A 21,481-nucleotide genomic window follows, 5' to 3' on the forward strand; every position below is an offset into this window, starting at 1 on the left:
ATTGTCCGTTCCGTGAAATCTTTTTCAAACGTTGGCTGAGTGGACTGACTGGAATACGTAGGTCGCTAAGAGAAGGAGAGCGTTATGCTGAACTTGGTATTCACTGGGAAAGCGTTATGCTGGACCTTTTACTCACTGAGAGAGCGTTATGCTAAACTTGTTATTCACTGGGAGAGCGTTGTGGCCACTACAGACTGGATTAGTAGTTGAGAGAATGAGTAACAATGACTGGAAAGGATAATGCACGACTAACAAAGGTAGGTATGAACTATTCAACAACACTAGAGGACGTTTACAAGAAATGAGAAAGGGATGGAGACGAAAACCACCAACTAACAGTGGACTGTGCCGTGCGAAATGGACGACTGAGCGGTGCAGATAAAATAACGGTGTAAACTACGGTTTGAACGAATCGTGCTTTACATGCATGTGGTAAATGGCAAGAGATGCAGCTCACTGTCTGGCAGACCACGGTCCGGACGGCAGTCTACTTACACATACTAATACTGGCTTAGCTTTGTGGCTGTGTGCCGTAGCCAGAACTCCGGCATCTCGTGTTGGCAGCACTGCCTGTGTGCGTGTGTCAGTGTGCTGTCACGTGATATGCTACACGTCTGCACGATGTCGTCCCGCTCTGCACAGACCGAGACCATAAAAGGTGTTGTTGACATTGGTGACAAGAATCACATTCACACATGTAGACTACACACATAATGAGGGACCTACCCCACTACCCCATTACCTCATAACAACACTACATGCAACCAATCACCATTCAATGATACGCTCTTCTCACCAAATATGGACAAAGAGCTGATGACATCATGTCTTAGGGTACAGTTCCATACAGACCAGGGTGGTGTCGGTGTTGTCAATCTGATTGTCGTAAAATTCTATTAATTTTTATAACTGGTGGTTGCCAAACGTGGTCGTAGATGAACAGGTCTAATAGACTAGGACGATTGTGTAGGAGTGAAATGGTGTTTTGGAGTGCTGTTGCTGCTGCTGTTGTTCTTGTTACAAATCTTTATTCTCACGATACTACGGCCAGTTGTTGAATTATTCTCACGATGGCGCCATCGCCAATAAGATCGTTGTTTGAATTCTTTATTCTCACGATGGCACCATCGCCAATAAGAGATAGATTTATGAGAAGGTGAGATTGTGGGTTAAACAGTTGGAAAGTGATTTACATCACTTTGAACTTTACAAGTATGGAAGAGGGTGAGCGCTGCAGGAGCAGATTGAGTTGATGAGCAGTGAGCAGATTTCTTGTTTGAAAGCAGGTCGGGAGGAGACGTCACGAATGCTAGCAGGGAGGGCATTGTAGCATTCTGGGGACTTGTACAGTGGGGAGTCTTTACAGCGATCGGTTCTGGAGGGTGGGAGGTGCCAAGTGCGTGCATGTCGAAGGCTGTACTGGGCTGTAACTTGAGCGGGGGTGCTGAGCATGCGTATGTGTTGTGGGGCATATTGGTATTTTATGGAGTGAGCAAGAAGGGTGAGCTTCACTTTGCGGCGAGAGAACATTGTCGGCCATTTGAGCCGATGGAGCAGTGTTGAATGATTCAGAGGAGTGTAGAGGGGGAGACGGAGGCAGATTCTGGACGCCTTGCGCTGGATTCGCTCAAGCCGGTCAGGGGCTGCGATTGAGAGCGGGGTGACAGCAATGAATGCATATTCAATTATAGGCAGGATATATGTTTTGTTAATGAGAGAGTGATTTAGTGTGTAGAGTTGATTTCAGCCTAAAGAGAATATTTTAAAAAGATTTTACGGCTTTCTTCAGCACAAAGTTGTTGTTGTTGTTGTTGTTGTTGTTGTTGTTGCTGTTGCTGTTGTTGTTGTTGTTGTTGTTGTTGTTGTTGTTGTTGTTGTTGTTGTTGTTGTTGTTGTTCTTGTTACAAATCTTTATTCTCACGATACTACGGCCAGTTGTTGAATTATTCTCACGATGGCACCATCGCCAATAAGATCGTTGTTTGAATTCTTTATTCTCACGATGGCACCATCGCCAATAAGAGATAGATTTATGGGAAGGTGAGATTGTGGGTTAAACAGTTGGAAAGTGATTTACATCACTTTGAACTTTACAAGTATGGAAGAGGGTGAGCGCTGCAGGAGCAGATTGAGTTGATCAGCAGTGAGCAGATTTCTTGTTTGAAAGCAGGTCGGGAGGAGACGTCACGAATGCTAGCAGGGAGGGCATTGTAGCATTCTGGGGACTTGTACTGTGGGGAGTCTTTACAGCGATCGGTTCTGGAGGGTGGGAGGTGCCAAGTGCGTGCATGTCGAAGGCTGTACTGGGCTGTAACTTGAGCGGGGGTGCTGAGCATGCGTATGTGTTGTGGGGCATATTGGTATTTTATGGAGTGAGCAAGAAGGGTGATCTTCACTTTGCGGCGAGAGAACATTGTCGGCCATTTGAGCCGATGGAGCAGTGTTGAATGATTCAGAGGAGTGTAGAGGGGGAGACGGAGGCAGATTCTGGACGCCTTGCGCTGGATTCGCTCAAGCCGGTCAGGGGCTGCGATTGAGAGCGGGGTGACAGCAATGAATGCATATTCAATTATAGGCAGGATATATGTTTTGTTAATGAGAGAGTGATTTAGTGTGTAGAGTTGATTTCAGCCTAAAGAGAATATTTTAAAAAGATTTTGCGGCTTTCTTCAGCACAAAGTTGTTGTTGTTGTTGTTGTTGTTGTTGTTGTTGTTGTTGTTGTTGTTGTTGTTGTTGTTGTTGTTGTTGTTGTTGTTGTTGTTGTTGTTGTTGTTGTTGTTGTTGTTGTTGTTGTTGTTGTTGTTGTTGTTGTTGTTGTTGTTGTTGTTGTTGTTGTTGTTGTTGTTGTTGTTGTTGTTGTTGTTGTTGTTGTTGTTGTTGTTGTTGTTGTTGTTGTTGTTGTTGTTGTTGTTGTTGTTGTTGTTGTTGTTGTTGTTGTTGTTGTTGTTGTTGTTGTTGTTGTTGTTGTTGTTGTTGTTGTTGTTGTTGTTGTTGTTGTTGTTGTTGTTGTTGTTGTTGTTGTTGTTGTTGTTGTTGTTGTTGTTGTTGTTGTTGTTGTTGTTGTTGTTGTTGTTGTTGTTGTTGTTGTTAAGATCAGTCATCACTACTACACAAAGGTCGTTGACGCTGCAAATTTTATTAAAAAGAAATGAAATCTCCAAATTTTCGCCCTTGGGGCTTCATCAGGGAGTAGTAATGAAACTGGCTCTGTAGCATACTATAAAAGTGGAGCATTGAGACATTGGCACTACAGAAGGGAGGAGAGGAGAGCACGAGGCGGCATACATTAACAATAAAAAACCCTTAACACTTCTCTTACGCTTCTCTCTCACTTTGTGTGACTGATTATCACCATGTAACCAGTATGCACCTCTTGTTGTCCTCACCATTGTTTTAATTTTTTATAGTGCCAATGTATGACGCCTCGTAGAAGAAGGAGGACGGTAGCAAAGCAACAGGGAGGACAATTCAGGAGCAAAATTAACATTATTGTTGTTTTCTTTTCCTCTGGCTGTGATAGTGTGAATGTGCGGGCGGCGTGCAGGTATTAACAATTTCTGTCATTTCCTGAGCATTTCTGGAGGTTGGGCTATTTTACTTGGTAGTATTCTTATCCCTGGAAACAGAGCGTATCTGTAAGATTGTATCCATGGTGATGTTTGTGCCTGGACAGCACTATGCACATGTAAGTGGTACTCTTCAGGCACAATCTTCCTCAGCCTACTCAAGCTCAACTGATGAGCCTGGGGGAATTCCCCGAAACACTGTGTATGGAGCAGGGAGTGGTGCTTTCTTGCAAGTTTGCCGAGTCAAAGGTTCGATGGACTTCTCGTGTGCTCTGGATGGCAGCGGTGAGTCAGTCAAGTTAATTCGGCGGAATAGCGCGAGCTCCAGTGTGGGAGCAACCCCATTCGTAAAATCCATTGCTGAAGTCGCAACCACTATTTCGTACTGTTGTGCCCAGCGCTGGCTTGCGACTAGCTGGTTTGGAGGTGACAGCGTTGTTGTTGTTGTTGTTGTTGTTGTTGTTGTTTATTATTTTACATTGCATGGCAAACTGGCAATTCTGCCCAATATTATGAAAGCGATGACATCCAGTAAGAAGAGTCAGAAATGAAGAGAAAAATAAATGAAAATAAAAATACGAAAATGGAAGTAGCGATGAGGGGAGGCAGGGTCAAGACGAGCAGAAAAAATGTATCTCAAATTTACAAGTCGGGTCATCGTAGCATGATTCTATCGAGCCTCATCAGCAGGTTACGAAAGCCATTAAGTTTAACCAAAGTAAAATACGCGTAGCATGCGTTTGAATTCACGGACAGATACTATGGACTTCATAGAGTCGGGCAGGCCATTCCAGAGTCGACAGCTGGCTCGAAGCGGTCGGCATGCGCCAGAAGCACTGTGGGCCAGGGGGAGTGGAAGGTTGCGTCCCAACTGACCTCGAGTGGTCATGCCTGTCAGCGGGCCTTGCAATACAATAGACCGATCCCCTTATTATACTGGGTTCGAGCACGGGGGCAACCTCACTCGCGATCGAGCTAGTTTTTGAACGTGACAGCATATTTGACAGTGTGTTTCAGGTTTGTTTTGGAATGTCTTCTGCTTAGTTCAAGTAGTTTGCGATGGCTTCGAGCGGTGCTAAACCTCCTGCTGGTAGGAGCAGAGTCTCCGAGAGAGACATGGACTGTGATGCCGCTGCAGGATTTTTTCAAGGCGCGGGAGGGAACGATCTCGGGCCACAAACAGGAGTTACTCCAGAGGTGAGTTTTTTTGTTGTTGAAATATTCGAATCGCGAATCGTGTTGTGAGATTTATTTTGTGCCTAGGCTACAGCAGACCATAATATTTATTATTTCTTTCTCCTTGCGATCGGTGCTGAAGATAATAGTAACCTTTTCTGGTCTGTCTTTTCCTCTCCAGAGCCATCTTCTATGAAGGTAACCGTGGTGCTGCCAAGTCACCAAGTCGCGATCAACAGCCCTGAAGTGGAAAATCGATTTTCCAACGATCTGGTTGGACATCAGCCACTAAAGTACTTCTGATTTGCCTGTAGTGACAACAGCAGCCATCCTTGGACACCTTGCAAAGACAGGAAAAGCCACTGGTGGAAGCGACTGCTATGAGGTGACGATAGCAGTGCAGTGGTAATCGCTGTTTTGTCAAGTCGAAGGGCTAGCCAACCCAGAGGAAGCATAAAAAAAAACGATGAGCAGTGCGTGTTATTTGTTGAGCGTGAAGAGCTAGAGGAGGACAGTGCAAACACATGGACGGAGTGGATGGTGTTTGAAGAACAGTGTGCTGTGTGCCGGCTGGTGGTGATGGTGGTCTTTGTCAGCATGTATTCGTGCTGCTTCTTGTGCTGGAACACTTCTCGCCCAGGAAGGCAGATTGCGTGCTCCCTGGCCCTCAGTTGGCTATGGGGCATTTGTTCCAGGAACATTACCCCAGAGCCAATGATGAGTCGTACCTTTGAAAAGTCGAAGCTTGAGTAGCGCAGTGGATTGCTCCCTCTTCGAAGCACGAGGGCCAAAGCTTGCCGCTGTCTGCAGCAAAGTGTGTGTGCGGTTCTTTCGAACCTATGAATATACCCCCTGCACGTTCAGAGTGAACTATTTTCTAGTATATTTAACATCCTCAACCCGCCACCACCATGCGCTCTTGGCCGAACTAATGCACGAAGCATAAACACACCAGCACAGCAAGGACACTTCCGTTGACAGATATTGTTTACGCCTCTAGACCGCTGTTTCTTTTCTTCGAGCTCATCGTTAGAGGAGGATAGTAGCAGGATACTAATGATGATATAATAGAAGATGATAGACGGTTTATGGTCCGATATTGATGATTGAAGATCTAAGAAAGCAATGACAGTGATTGCGAAATGGATAATATTATCATGATTATATGCCAGTCTGGTAATGCGTTGTACTAGTGGACAGTATTGAAATCATCACTGCATTCGATGCAAATATTGGTATACCTTTGGTTTCAGTATTGGAAAAAGAGTAAGCGAACCTGGTTGATTTGGTTGCATCTGCGACTGGCTACCGGGTGTTGTGATCAGCAATGTTACCATGGGAGAAAATAAGAGCGCAAGGATCTGTTGGGTCTTTTTGTGCCGGTGCGAGAACCCTAAGTGCATGGCAAAATAGAACTGTTTCATCCACAATGCAGAATGTCTTGCGGTACATGGCATTGATGACTGAACATCTCGCCAGCTCGCCCAAATGGGGATCATGCCCAAACGGAGGAACAAGACGTCTTTCCAGCTCAGCTAGCTATATAGTATATACCGTGAAACGGATGACTAACTTGTGCCACGCATGACAGCTTCTGTCCCATTCGGCCCAGGCTTAGACACATCAATGCCAATAGCAGCTGATCCTCCATTACATGCTCATTGGCGATTTACGGCCACCTCCAACTGTATCCGCCGTCCCTCAGCTTCCGTCTTCGCAGATCTGGCTCGGCGCAGTACATTTTCTCGGCTAGGCTCAAAGAAGTCCCACAGAGCGGAACAAACACCTGAAGGCAAACCAGTCAGAAACTGGCGCGGCTCAGAGTCTTTCTTTATGTTATTGTACGTAAGCTGTTTTTCGGCTTTCTTCACCCCATCGTCCAACTGCTCCACGAGACTCTGTACACGAGCTCTACTTGCTGCCAACTCCTGATGCAGATGCTGCACTTCCATTACAGGACCAAACTGCACTAAGCCAGGTTCCTTTCCAACTCAAAATGCCGTTGCCTCTCAGCAAAATACTGGTTTGCGAGCATGGGGAGCTCGTGATGCAGACGCTGCACTTCCATAACCGAACTGCACTAGGCTCAGCAAATACTGTTTTGCGAGCATAGGGAGCAGAGCATCCAGACTCCACTCTCTTGCGAAAAGCAAACCTGGTACCGTAGGACAGCTGTTTGGTTTCCTGGACTCATCCTGCCCTTGTAGAGCTGGGCAAAACGATTTCGACTTCGGGATCGAAATGATCGCTGCAACTCAAATATTCAGAGTGACCCTAAAAGGCTACGTCCTTCCTCACGGGGAATAGCCTGGATCCGCTTGCTCCAGGCCGCTGTGGCTCCACACGACGAAAGGAGTGAAATGACTTGCTTGCTTCGTCCTCCTGTTCTGACAGTGAGGAACGCAGCAATGATCCTGAGAAGGCATCCTGAAGTCGTAAAAAGGAAGACGTCTAAACAAAAACAAAACAGCTCAAATCAAAAGTCCTTGTGGCATTTTTTGTAGACAGGCTTGCACTGCGTGTAGATTTCGCGTGCTCTGCACTTCGCATGCGAGAAGTCACGCAAAGCCGAGGTGAGGTTGGTCGCGTGTGTGCAGCAGGATCCCACGCGACTGCGGAGTTGCCCCCTTGCTCGAACCCAGACAATAATAAGGGGATCGGTCTATTCGGGACGACAACAGCTCACTGACGATTCCAGAACGGATTCTAAATGTCAGGAGTCGGAGCTTGCATTTCCCTTGTTCCAGCACTGGGCAGACACCCAGCCTGGTGTACAGGGGAAGAATTTGGTCAATGGGTGCTCATCGGCCACGCAACGGATGCAACGTTTATCCAGTTTGGCTACTGTGTTGTTGTTGTTGAAATTTTATTTTGTATCGCAGACCAAACAGGCAATGGTGCCCAATATTATGATGGCGATAAAGTAACGGCCGAGAGCCAAGGATACAACTAGCAAGCCTCCACGAAAGAGAGAAAAACACAGAAAACACAGACTGCAAATACTCAAAAAGAAAAAGAGAAAGGGAAAAAAAAGAAAAAAAAGAAGAAGAAAGCACAGTTGAGTCACAGTTGAGTCACGACTCTAAGTCCAAGCCTAGATGCTGGCTAACCATAAAAATAAACCTTTAAAAGTCTCTTGAATGATCTATGGCAGGTGTTCCGCTGATCAGCGGACAGTCCTGGGAGAAACGCATTCGACGCATACAGAATGTCCGGTATGACAAGGGCAGAGTAATACAGCATCGCCTGCCGCACTGTTAGGCAGTACCGGATCTGGCGGAGGATCCGCAGCTTCATAGCCGTGCGTCGGACGATAGAGGTGACTTGCGGTGACCAGCGAAGATTTTCGTCCAGAGTGACTCCGAGGTAGCGAGCCGTACTGGTCTGGGCAAGAGGCGTGCCAGTGCAAGTAATGTGGAGGTCGAGGTGTGCCTGCCGTCCAGCTTTGATTGCAAGCACTTGCATCTTTCCGGTGTTGAGGATAAGCCCTTTGGCATCGAGTAGCCTGGCGTTGTGAATGACCGAGGGTTCTCGACGCCTGTTCTCACCGTCCAGGAGCGACACTGACTCACGCTGCTATCTGGTGTTGACGAGGTGTTTGCGGCGCTGGAAACAGAGCGTCTTTGTAAGTTCTTTGTCCTTGTTGCTCTGTACTACGCACTACCTCGGTGGTGTTAGGCACATGTCAGCACACTGGGTGCATACTCCCGTAGTTAGTGGGTGTGTGTGTTTTAAAGTAGTTTTTTTCTCATTAGGATCTGTGTTGAGACGATGAGTGCACAAAGTACCAAACATTTCAGTGAGTCTGTAATTGTATGCAAAGTGTCCAGAGCAGCACATCTTAGAAGTTTTTTTTTACTTTTCTCGCTGTACTCACTCTTGATATTGGTGGTAAATACACACCTGGCAATGTGTGTACTTGGAAGGTTCAAGGTTATGGAAAAGACCAAAGAGGGGAAGGCAAGCGCAACGAAAACGAGCAAAAGCTACAGTCCCAACGGAACAAAGAATGTCGATTGTTACTGGTTTTCGTTGCGCTTGCCTTCCCCTCTTTGGTCTTTTCCATAACCTTGAACCTTCCAAGTTGGAAGGCTGTCGGTTAGCGCTACGGAGATGTGTTGAAGCTAGGTGTCAGGACGTCGAATGTCTCAGTACTCTGTCAGTTTTGTGCCTAGCTTTTGCACTTTCTGACTGTATAAAGTATCATGTTACAGTGATGGAGAGTTACTCTTAACTCGTATCCATAATGTCTCTTTCCTTTCTACATTTATTTATGGCTCAACATCCGAGTTTTACAATTGCACACCTGATGAGCCGTCACGAACCATACGGCGAAACGTACGTTGTGTGAAACAACTTGTTTTGTAGTCAACTAGTCCATCACAATGTCATGCATGAGGAGTACTGTAGGAGTTTGGCTTTCGGCTTGTACAATTCGTTTTCGCAAAGCTTCCCATTTATTTACTTATCTTTGATATTTATGACCCACCCAAGTTGGGTGGTGTGCTGCTTTGCTGCTTCGAATTGTAGTTAGGCCGCTTTGTCAGATATCGTACTGGTCTCGTCATCCGGTCCAGTAACAATCGACATTCTTTGTTCCGTTGGGACTGTAGCTTTTGCTCGTTTTCGTTGCGCTTGCCTTCCCCTCTTTGGTCTTTTCCATAACCTTGAACCTTCCAAGTTGGAAGGCTGTCGGTTAGCGCATGAACAGTGCAGAAACAACTCATGAACACGGGGTGCAAACTCACGAAAATAACCTAAGTGCTAAAACATGTTCTTTTTGCTTACACAAATCGGGCTTATGCGTACGAATACAAACAGCTTCAAGGACCTTCAACTGCTGGACATAAAGGGCACGACACAGTACAGAGAAGTGGGAATCATCATACACACTCAAACAATCGGGACGAGATAACAAATGCAAGTACACAGCTGACTTCTTACGAATTTCACCCTCATCAGCTCCATCACCTTCCCTGCCACCTGACTCCTCCTCGTCCGTTTTATCACCATCACCACCAGCCGTCTCACCGTCATCCGCCTCGTCTTCATCCGCCGCCTCGTCATCACCCGCCTCGTCGTCATCTGTATCCTCGCCGTCATCCGCCTCGTCGTCATCTGTATTCTCGTCATCCGCCGCATCATCACCCAACTCATATTCACCACCAGTCAGTCGTCTGATACCATCCATGTTCTCCTTCCTACGCCTGTCCCGTGTCACTGTCCTTACCTCATCTACGTCCCGAGATTGTGTTCCGTTTTGCCCCCGGCTTCCGGTCTCCTTCGATGCTCCGCGTGGGCCTTGGCCATTCCTAGCATATATTTCGGTTGAATAATTGGCGGTCGACCTCCGTGGTCTCTGGACCCACGGATCAAGCGCCGGAGGGTGCTGCGGTGTCCGCACAGCCGGATACTGTGTCAAAGAAATGGGCTCAATTTCTGTGATTGGCGGTACTGTCGTTGTTGCCGACTCCTCCCCAACCCCAGCCACCAACGGCACTGGTGGTGGCTCCGGTGGCGGCAAGGGCAACGGTGGAGAAGGCACATTCGGTTGGCTTAGTGATCCACCACTCTTCCTCTGCACCGTGTGTTCGACTTGCTCTGGTTGTGTTGGTGGTAGAGGGAGCGGGTTCTTGCGTGGTCTTCCCCGCTTCGGGCGCTTCGCTTTTGCTGCGTCCAGCAGCATGTGAAGTGGTACATGCTGCTTGATACGTGCGCTCAGGTGTTGAAGGGTCTTACCAACGTACCGGCTATCACAATTCCGGCACTCAAATTGGTAGACCAAGTGGCTCAATAGGTGGGATGGTAGGACATCCTTCCTCACCGTGAACGCACGTATCGTAGTGAACACAATTTGTCACACTTACTCTTTATTTTAGTTCTCACTTTTTGTAATACTTACCACAAGTTACCCGTCATGTGTCACACTTCTTTGGATTTTTAACCTTTGTTTTTCCCTTGATCTCTTTAGTTCCGTATTTCCACTGATGATTGGAACGTGAAAATCGATTTTGGAAACACACAAAACCAAACCTTGAACAAATTGTCATGTTGCGTGGTGATGTCTGCGGCATTCATACTTTTCATTGCTATTATTAAACTTTTATCTCCACGTAGATTATTTGTATATTACTATTATTGTAAAGCTTTCCTTTTGATCTTGTCTCTTATTGTCGTGACCTTTCCACAATAATTGTGTTTTTCTATTGTCAAAAAAAAAAACTTGGGCAATAGGAAAGTGGAGATCTTGCTGACTTGATGAGAGAAGCAGGCACCATTCAGGATTGTAAGCGCCTTGAGTCTGATTCTAAAAACCGAGGTAGTGTTGACCCCGCTAGGGGCTTTGCAGACAAGGTCACGGCTGGGAAGCTTACAGCTGCTCTCAAAGTATGATCGGACGATGAGGGTGGCCGTTTGCATGCCCTTGACGACAATGTGATGGATGTACAGTCCGAGATATCCTAAAGGACAAACACCCGTCACCAGAGCCGATCGATGAGGCTGCTCTCATATCTGGCGCACCTCCGCCGCCTCCGCACTCCGTATACTTTAGTGGCTTAGGGCGAGAGGCGATCCGAAAAGCAGCCACTCATACACAAGGTGCTGCTGGTGCGAGCGGTGTTGATGCAGAGAATTGGAGACATATGTGCTCCAATTTCTCGACTGCTTCAGATGCACTGCGTGACGCTTTGGCGTCTTGTGCTCGAAGGCTGGCCACGGCCTACGTGAACCCAGACTCACTGGCTGCATTTACAGCTTGTCGATTTTAAATAGCATTTGATAAGATAAGCGCCCTGGCGTACGGCCCATAGGAATAGGCGAAGTATCTAGCAGAATAATACGCAAAGCAATTCTCCAGGTTGCTGGTCCTGAGGTTTGTGAAGCCGTGGGTTGTGACCAGCTATGTGCCGGTCCGGATAGTGGGTTGGAGGTGGGCGTGCACGCGATGCAGACAATATTTTCCCGCCCTGATACGGCGGGCATTTTGTTAGCCGATGCATCGAATGCATTCAACAGATTGAATCGTCAAGTTTGCTTACTCAATGTTCGCCATTTGTGCCCACCCTTGGCCACAGTCCTGATCAATACCTACCCTTGGCCACAGTCCTGATCAATACGTGAACCGGCCCATGTATACATTGATGGGGAATCGTGGTATTCTATCACAGGATCTAGGAGGGTACCACACAAGGTGATCCCCTCGCGATGCAAATGTTCGCTCTGGGCATGTTGCCTTCTTTTCGGCAAGCGGCTTGCGCTGACACTGTTCAATCGTGGTTTGCTGATGACTCTTCCGCGGCTGGCCATCTATGTCGTTTGCGACGGTGGTGGGACGTCCTCACCAAGCGAGGTCGTGCTTTTGGCTATTTCGTCAATGCCAAGAAATCTGTGTTGGTTATGAAAGAAGAGTGCTTGCTTGAGGCAAGGAATCTTTTCCAGGACACCGGCGTTGAGACCACCTCAGATGGAGCACGTTATTCAGGTGCCGCAATTGTTTCAAGTGCGTTTAAGTATGTAATAGATGTAGAGCCGAAGGATTTATTGCAATTGCATACCAGGACCTCGGTTTTTATAAGTGGTATGTAATTGCAATAAATCCCGAGGCTACTACATCTATTATACATATGTTGACCTTCACTGGCCCTAAAAGGAGTATTTTATAAACAGTATTTACTGGCTCTAGTGGTATTTTATAAACAGTATTTATTGGGTCAAAAGCCAATAAATACTGTTTATAAAATACCACTAAGGCCAATAAATACTGTTTATAAAATGCTCCTTTTTTAGGGAAAAGTGGAGTGCTACATGGAAAAGTGCAGTGGTATTTATTGAGTCAATGCAAATTTATTTGAATTTGATACTGTTGAGGGTGTGGTCACTAATGAATGTGGGTATTTATCAACAGTCAATAGATAGAAGAATATGTCAAGTCAAGGGTAGAAAACTGGGTGCGGGAGGTAGAGCGATTGGCGGTGATTGCGCGGACACAGCCTCAGACGGCATATTCTGCCTTTACCTCGGGATTACGGGGGAAATGGACTTTCCTTTGTTGAGCAATGAGTGTACCGGAGCATTTGCTGGAGCCGCTTGAGAATGCCATACGCAACAATTGAATCTCAGAGCTAACCTGCCGTGCGTCCCCAGGCAATGTTTTACGTAGCGTATTTGAGCTTCCTTGCCGCCTGTGTGGATTGGTCCTCATCAATTCAAGGACCTTGAGCGCATAGTTTGCTTCTTCCACCTGCATCACAGAGTCGCTCACCAACGGGATTTGGGCGGGGGAGAGGACCCTCGGAAGTGCCTTGACTTTATTCAGTAAGGCTAAGGCTGACGTCAGGGCGGCGACACGTAGGGCACAAAGTGCTGGGATGGAGGCGGTGATGAGCAATTCCTCTGAGGCCCTGCGGAACAGTATTGAAGTTGCGCAAGAGAAGGGATCGTCCAGCTGGCTAACGTGTCGCCCATTAAGGTAGTATGGCTTTAGTCTCAGCAAGCAGGAGTTTTGGGATGGGTTGTGGAACTTGTGCCTCCGGTATGGGTGGTCACCTGCAAGGCTTCCATCCCATTGCTCCTGTGGCCATGAAGTCAATGTGACGCACTCGCTTTCCTGTCCGCATGGATGTTTCCCGTCGATAAGACATAACGCTATCCGGGACACAACTACCCAGTTGTTCGATCAGGTGTGCTCCAATGTCTCCATTGAACTTGTGTTGCAGCCGCTAACTGGCTAGCAGTTGAGGTATCGTACTGCTAATGTGGAGAACCATGCATGACTGGATTTGCCTGTCAGTGGTTTGTGGGGCAGTCGATTTGAGCCAACTCTTCTTGATGTTCGGCTGTTCAACCCATATGCTCGCTCAAATCGATCTGCACCACGTGCCACTGTGCTCCGACGCCACGAGAAGGAGAATAAACGCTGTCACGGGTTTTTTTTTAGTTGTCACGTTTGTCCTAGTCTCCGTACCATTGTCTTTCCTTATTCTTTTCGAGCTGGTTATGTGAACGTAGTAAAAAAAAAAAAAAAAAAAAATTATAAGGAATGTGTCAGGAACGTGGAGCAGGTATCTTTCGTTCCAGTGGTGATGTCGGCAAGTGGAGGGATGGGGAAGGCGGCATAGGCATTGTACGCAGGGGTGGCGGCTATTCTGGCAGCAAAGAAGATCGAGTAGTATTGTCACGTCATGGCCTGTGTTCGATCGAAGTTGTCTTTCTCGCTACTTAAGTCTTGTATTATGGGTCTTCGAGGTAGGCAGGCAGCTGTTCGGACATCCCGTTCTTCTGGAGGCTGGTGCTTCGTCTGCTTCGCTAGCTGTGTCGGAGTCTCAAGTTCCGGTCCAAATTCATGGATTTCATTGATACGTTTTTTGAGGAAGTTTACTTATCTATGCTGATGCCTCTTGTGTACTCCATGTGCGGCTGGTTGGGTTCTTTTCTTTAACTTTGCGTTCTTTTCTTTGGGTTCTTTTCTTTAACTTTGGGTTCTTTCATTTGCTTTGAGTTTTTTACATTCTAAAATTGTTTTGGATTTTAGTTGTATTTCTATCATTGATAAAGATGGCATTTTTGCCCGTACAAGAGGCTTGAGACACTCAGCCCTGGGTATGCGGTACACACATGCTGCGGCGCGCTGGTCGCATCGGATCAAGCGCTGTTCTGTACGACCTGTTGGCGCAGTCCCCGATCAATCCACTGGATGACATTGTAGGAGTTGTCGTGCATGCCAGCCAGCTCACACGTCTGGCCCTGCACGCACAGACGTCCAGGACACACGGCCGGTACGGGTGTCGAAATGTGTTTTTTTTGCAGGTGAAGTAACAGCTTTAGTCTTTCGCAAGCTTGACACATCTATGATTCAGATCCTGTCAAAGTTGACAAGGCAATGACATCATGTGTACGAAGAAAACTTGTCCATTTTTTGAATTTTTTTCAATGTTTTTCTTTTTCTTTGAATGAATGGAATTAAATTTTATGACCAGCTGGAAGTCTGTAGGTCAGTGTACAAACTGTACATGTATCCAAGACGTGATCGAGGCAAACGTCAGGTCGTTGAATGTCAGTATCATTAGTGAATATTGTGGTACACGTTCTGACCCGACGTCAGCTTGGCAATAAGTACACGCATCTGCAATTGTAAAGCGCCGCAGAACGCAAATGCTAGGGCACGTCCTTCGGATGGACCCCAATGCACCCAAAGGTCCGCGCCACTGCCACTGACAAGAATCAGTGGCGTGCCATGTTCCATCAGTAGCTGCTGCATTTTGTCCGCTCCGCTCAGTCACTCCGTTCCTAACGTTCAAGCAGCAACCGCTGCATTTTAGCCGCTCAGTAACTATTAGTGCTTGCATTCCGTTTCCCACACGCAAACGCGCACTTCCCCGCACGCACACTAGCACACGCATGCGCGTACTTACATACACCCATCTTCATACACATCTCTATCCGGTTGTGCACTTTCATTTCTCTCGGGGTTTTTTCTTTTCCCACTTTTTTCACAACCATTACATGTAGCAGAGCTCAAAAGAGACAGAAATGGAAAGGTTAGCACTACATCGCTGCACTGTACGAGAACTGTTCTATTATTATACTGTGGCGTAAACCTTTGCTCCTTTCCTTCTTCTAAGTAATTCTATTCTAATCTTGGCTTCAGATCAGACTTGCAAACAGCCATCAGTGCTTCTCTGACCACTATCATCTATTTACGTATGTCGCCTAGTACACATGTAGATGTATGGCTGGTGATACTCACATAGCTAGCTGGGACCTGTACAACGACTAGCGTCTGGCGCATAGGCGAACACTCAGCGACGACTCGGTCGGCAATCCGATCATTCTATCGCTGTTGTCGGCATTGCTACTGTTACTACTGCAGCCAGTCCAGAAATGCCTGCAATCATATCGTTCTCGTCATGAACGTTCGACTCACCTGGATGTTCCTGATTTTAGTGTCTTTTCTTTGGATTCCGCTCTAGACAGCAAAGCTGTCAAGAGCACGAATTCTGCCATGTCCCAAATACATTGGTCAGCAGGTTTGAGCCTGGAGAGGTGTGATTCGGACATACCTGTGGACAACTTTCACTCTGTCCTCCATTGCATCTACTCAAGATTTCTGCCCAGGCGGAAGCCATCAGCTGCCAAGCGGGTGGATGTGAACCCACCCAGGCTGACCAGTACCCTCCGACATCAAACAAAGAAAAAAACGAGTTTCGTGGAGTGTGTACCGAGAGTTTCCCTCGGCAGACTACTTCGCTATTAACTTTACAGACGAGAGCACAACGTTCCTAGCAATATGTCTCCAACTGCCCGTCGACTGTACATCTCATCCGTAACTAAATACATCCTGGCTTACAACGGTCCAAGTTTATTCCAGTTTGCCCGGAACTCGCTTCCATCTCCCCAAGGAAACAGCAAGATGACTGTACCTCGGCTTTCAGTGGTTGCAACACTGTATTCTGACTCTGTGGATGGGGCAGATGCTTTGAATGAAGAGTTTATTGGTTTTGGAACACAAGATAATCCTTTATGGAATGACGGTGCTAGGCTTCAAGCCACCCGACTTTCCATCAAGTGGAAGAAGCACACCTACGCTGCAAGATGTCAGTTTTTTGTGAGTTTTGACAACCGTTAGTCGTCAACACTAGCTATTTCGTCAATGAACGGCTTCACAATTGGCACCAAGCGCCTGAAAGTGTCCTTGAAGCAATCACCACCACGCCATTTCCGGTGGCAAAGCAAATCTGCAACCACTAATGGCTGCGAGAGCGAAGGATCCGTTAAATATCGTACTGCACATGGGTAGTATACTCATGGGATCAGCAAACACACACACACACACACACACACACATACACACACACATATCCTGTCCTGTCCTGTCCTGTCCTGTAGAGTCACTGCCGCAAAAGGGTCACGTGATCCCATCACTGGGAAACTTGAGAAGAGAGAGAGAGAGGACACGACGCTCGATGACGCTCCAGGTGCACGGGTAGTCGCATCCGCTTGCCGCATATGCACACGTGCTGGAAGGCTGAGCGCTCCTCTGCTGTTGGTCTATGCGCCACCCTTGAACAGCGATGCCTTCCCCGTCCCCGGACACCGCGAAAGCAGCGACCACACCTGTCACAATGCGCGGCACAACATCCCTCCGCCGGTGCCGACGCTCCCGTAGTTCCAGGTGGTACTGCGGCATCCACCGTTGATGCACACACATGCCGGACCAAGCCACCGCGGCTTCTCAGCCACCGCCCACACCGCCCGCACTGACCGGCACCCCGCTGCTCAGACACAGGCCGCGCACGCTCCTCCAGACACTTATGCCGAGCCATGACACACACGCAGACGCACACACACACACACATACATGTACATGTACACACACACACACACGGACACACACATATATACCGTACTCACGCAATTAGTGCCCTGGGGCACTATTTTTTTCAATGAAGAAAGGAAAAGGACAAAATGTTACGAGTTATGACAAACTGCCCACCAACGTAACCAGATCTTATACAGTCAGCGAGTGCGACAAAATGGCACAAAACTGACAAGGAGTACTGCGACATTCGGCGACCTGACACCTACACGTAGCTCCAACATTTCTCCAAGGCGCAAACCAACAACCTTCCAACTTGGAAGGCTCTGGTTCGGAAAAGTCCAAGAGGGGAAGGAAAGCGCAACGAAGAAGAGCACGAGCTACGCATCACGGCAACAAAGAATGGCGAAAGTTACTGGTCGCCGAATGTCTCAGTATTCCTTGTCAGTTTTGTGCTATTTTGTCCCACTCGCTGACTGTATGATCTGGTTACGTTGGTGGACAGTTTGTCACAACTCGTAACATTTTGTCCTTTTCCTTCTTCATCATAACTATAATGGCGCACCATCCGAGTTCAACTTCTTTTTTGAATGTCCATCACAGATGGGGCAGTATTCAAGAGAGGGCACTATTTTTTCATTGCTGGTACATTTGCGTCATCCAGCATAAAACAAAGAAAAACAGAGCCTAAAACGCTCACGACACCACAGAACCGGGAACAAGACCTGCGATTAGGCCTTTAAGGGCCGGCGGATTCTTCCGGCAGAAAAATTGGCAGAATTCGGTACTTTTTTGGTAGAATCTGCAACCTTTTCGAGCAGAATCCGCCGGTCCCTACCTGCGATTTTGTTCCTGAAAACACCAGTGCAAAGCAATGGCCAAAAACATTAGCAAAATAACACCAAACTTGCACATTGGCTTGGTTACAAGACCGGGGTAGGTGTTGGCGGATAATGCCGCCATTATATCGAGCATTATCGAGCATTATACACCACCCGGAGCATTACGAGGCCAAAAATGGCATTATACGATGTTCTACATGACTGCATAATACTGTAGATCTACACACATCGTCAATAAATTCGTCATGTGCAGATTCGTATCGGCTATAGCGTTGATCTTTGATTGGCTACATTTATTACTATACGCGATGTATTACTTCAACAAGGGATAGACCACCGACCCGTACACATCATGCATGTACCAAACAGATCGTGGCACGCAGTGCCAGGCCCAGTATACCATGGTATACTGCATGCAGTAGTGCTAGCTAGCTGTGGGTCCAGCACATGAGCACAGACTCAGTGTGGAAACTCTCGCAGAAACTTCCGGTCCCGGAAGTCTATCTTCGGCCAGCAACTACTTTTTGAAGATCCAGGTAACAACGCGCCGAACCAACACACATTCCAGACCTTACCCGGTTACCGTCCACAATGTTACAAAAAACATTCTTCATCGAAGCAAGAATCCATGTCTTTGTCGAAGAGTAACGCTGGACTTTCACCGGACATTGACCATTGTGTAAGACCAGCTAACTAGCAGCCAACGCTGATGGCTGGCTCGCCGCCATGCCGTTCTTGGGATTGGGAGGAAGCTGGGCTTTCTCCAGATGAGCTTTTGGCGGAGTCCTCTGATGATAGTGACGTCGTCGAGTTGGAAACGGCAGATCCTGCCGCGATAGCGAGGAAGCGGTCTTTTCAGAAAACAGCTATTACTAAGTCTGAAAATGTTTCCAAAACTTGAGGACGTGAGTAGCTCATCGACAGAGAACTGAAGTGGCCATTAGTGCCGAAACACGGGTGCGGGAGTTCCCAGATGAGCCGCTCAAAAGCGACTGTAGCAAGTTAGTGTGCCTGGCATGCCATACAACGTTGTCAGGGAAGAAGATTATAATCATGTACATATCCCATATTGCTACCGCGAGACACAAACAAGGAAAGTCCCATTTGGAGAGGGAAACTCAGAGGCAGAAGATGGTCAAGGAGTCCTTCTTGGCGTATCGGAAACGACTTGGGAAGGCTCTAGCTGGCACCGGTCTTACTGAGGCCGTTAGTTCAGCCGAGTCTCTGCGGCGGATCCAGATTGTGCGTTCTATGTTGCAAGCAGGAATCCCACTCGCAACAGACCATCTCGGCGTTCCGTGTGGCCCCAACGGGCCTGCCTCCCTAACCGAGTTCTCCCCTGTAACTCCATCGGACGTTCAACGTCTCCTTCAGCAGGTAGATGCTCGCAAAGCTACGGGAATTGACGGCATACCGGGTTCGCTATTGCGGCAGTGTTCCGATTTATTGGCATACTCTTTAGCAGTACTGTTTTGCACTTCCCTCCGTACTGGCACGGTTCCTTTGGCGTTCAAGCTGGCGACCGTTGTACCGCTTTACAAGACCGGGGACCCATCAGTCCCCACCAATTATCACCCTGTTTCCCTCCTTCCAGTTGTCTCAAAGCTGTTGGAGAGAGTGGTGCAGCGTCAGCTAGTTCGCCATCTAGACTTGAGTAATGCCCTACCTGATTCTCAGTTTGCTTTCAGGAAGAAGTGCTCCACTGAGGATGCCCTCTGTGTTCTCACGGACAGCTTGCAGAAGGCGAAGGACAGTGGTCTGGTAACTGGGCTGTGCCTCCTCGACATGTCCAAGGCTTTTGACAAAGTCCGGCATGGTATCCTCATCCAAGACCTTTTTGACGTTGGTATCTCTGGTGTCGCCCTGAAGTGGTTCGCGAATTACCTGACAGATCGCAGGCAGCAAGTTACAGTCGCTTCGGCCACAAGTCGTGCTCTTGACTGCACCTGTGGTGTGCCCCAAGGCTCCGTCTTGGGGCCTGTTCTCTTTAACGTCTACACCCGTGATGTGAAATCGGTCTCATCGCCAATACCCAGCGTGCAATTCGCAGACGACATTGCTCTGTATGATTCAAAAGCTTCCGCTGGGGAAGTCTCCAAATCCGTCTCTTCAGCTGTCACTGATCTCGCCATATGGCTTAAGTCACGCGGCCTAATTTTAAATGCCTCCAAAAGCCAGGTAATGACTATCTCTCCGCAACATGCCGGGCCTGAGGTCTCTATCGTGTGCTGCGATACCTCTCTACCGATAGTGAAGTCTGCGCGGTATCTTGGTGTCTTTCTTGACAACCGCCTGAGTTGGGATGTACACGTCAGCGCCATAGTGACCAAAGTTGCGAGGAAGATACGCGCCTTGTGGCGAGCCCGTCGATGCCTCTCCCGCAGCTCGCGCAAGGTATATGTAAAGGCTATTGTCATACCGGATATGATATATGGTGCCTGCAGCTTCTCTGCAGCCCTCCGCGTGACCCAACTTCAGCGTCTGCAAGCCATGCAAAATCGGGCGATCCGATGCATTGATGGCAGCCCGCCATGTTCCGCGATGCAGCCCCTGCTGGCTGCCAACTCGATTTACCGCGTCACTGAACTTTTCAAGCAAAAGCTCCTGATCTTCATCTGGCGTTGTCTAAATGACTCCACTAGCCTTGCTCTAGCCCAGCAGCATGCAGCGGCAGAAGTACGCGCCATCAGCATGCCAATGGTCTGCTCAGCCAGCCAGCTCGCAGTCGGTGTGGCCAAACGAGATTCGCCACCGCAGGAGCATTGCTGTGGAACAGTTTGCCTAGAGAGGTGCGCACCGTATCCAGATTGCAAGATTTTAAGCTAGCCTGCCTTTCTTATGTATGCCTGAAATAGGTTGTGTTTCGTCAGGTTTTGACATGTTCCTTTCTTCTCAGTATTCTCGCTCGCATAGTACTCCACTTCTATGATAATATTGCCTATGCTGTTGCTCATTAGGATTTTGGCAAATTCTATCCTTCGCTTTCATATAACTGGGCCAGGAACCCGTTTGAACTTGCGAAGTAAAATTTAAAAAAACAAAAAACAAAAAAACAGTTCTACTGCCTTGCAGGCCAGGTAACATACATTCTATCCGTGTATAAATTGCATTGATGACTTGTTATCTTCTCTTTGTGCCGCCTCAATATGACTGTATGTGTTTGTGCCTAGCGTACATGTTTACCTGACTGTATGTGTTTGTGCCTAGCGTACATGTTTACCTGACTGTATGTGTTTGTGCCTAGCGTACATGTTCACCTGACTGTATGTGTTTGTACCTAGCGTACATGTTTACCTGATATTGTAGTATGTTTACCATAGCACGGGTGCAATATTATAGCGTTTTTCTTAGCCCAATACCGCAAGGTTCAGGTGCTTATATTCCATCCGGCGGAGCATTATCAGCATTATTTGGAGCATTATATGGCTTTTTGTGGAGCATTACTGAGAGCATTATATTCCATATTACCTAGCATTATCCGCCAACACCTACCGGGGGGGGGGCACTATTCAAGAGAGGGCTTTATTATTCACTGGCTGTTGGAGACTAGGGCACTATTCGAGATAGGGTACTATTCAAG

General features: G+C 47.6%; 1 protein-coding gene and 1 long non-coding RNA gene across 2 annotated transcripts in view; one reads left to right on the forward strand and one right to left on the reverse strand.

Moving 5' to 3' along the window:
* The window catches only part of LOC135822816 (uncharacterized), a 109,177-nt gene extending 108,800 nt beyond the window's left edge, over positions 1 to 377 (reverse strand). The window contains exon 1 of the mRNA XM_065335651.1: positions 1 to 377. This exon is cut by the window's left edge and continues 7 nt beyond it. The gene's annotated coding sequence lies outside the window, so the exon portion shown is untranslated.
* Positions 378 to 4,574: 4,197 nt separating this feature from the next.
* Positions 4,575 to 5,990, forward strand: LOC135822833 (uncharacterized). Its single transcript, XR_010554548.1, has 2 exons — positions 4,575 to 4,764; positions 4,925 to 5,990. It is a non-coding gene; the product is annotated as an uncharacterized LOC135822833 (long non-coding RNA).
* Positions 5,991 to 21,481: the final 15,491 nt, after the last annotated feature.

This window comes from Sycon ciliatum, chromosome 8 (genome assembly GCF_964019385.1).
Source record: "Sycon ciliatum chromosome 8, ocSycCili1.1, whole genome shotgun sequence".
NCBI lineage: Eukaryota > Metazoa > Porifera > Calcarea > Leucosolenida > Sycettidae > Sycon > Sycon ciliatum.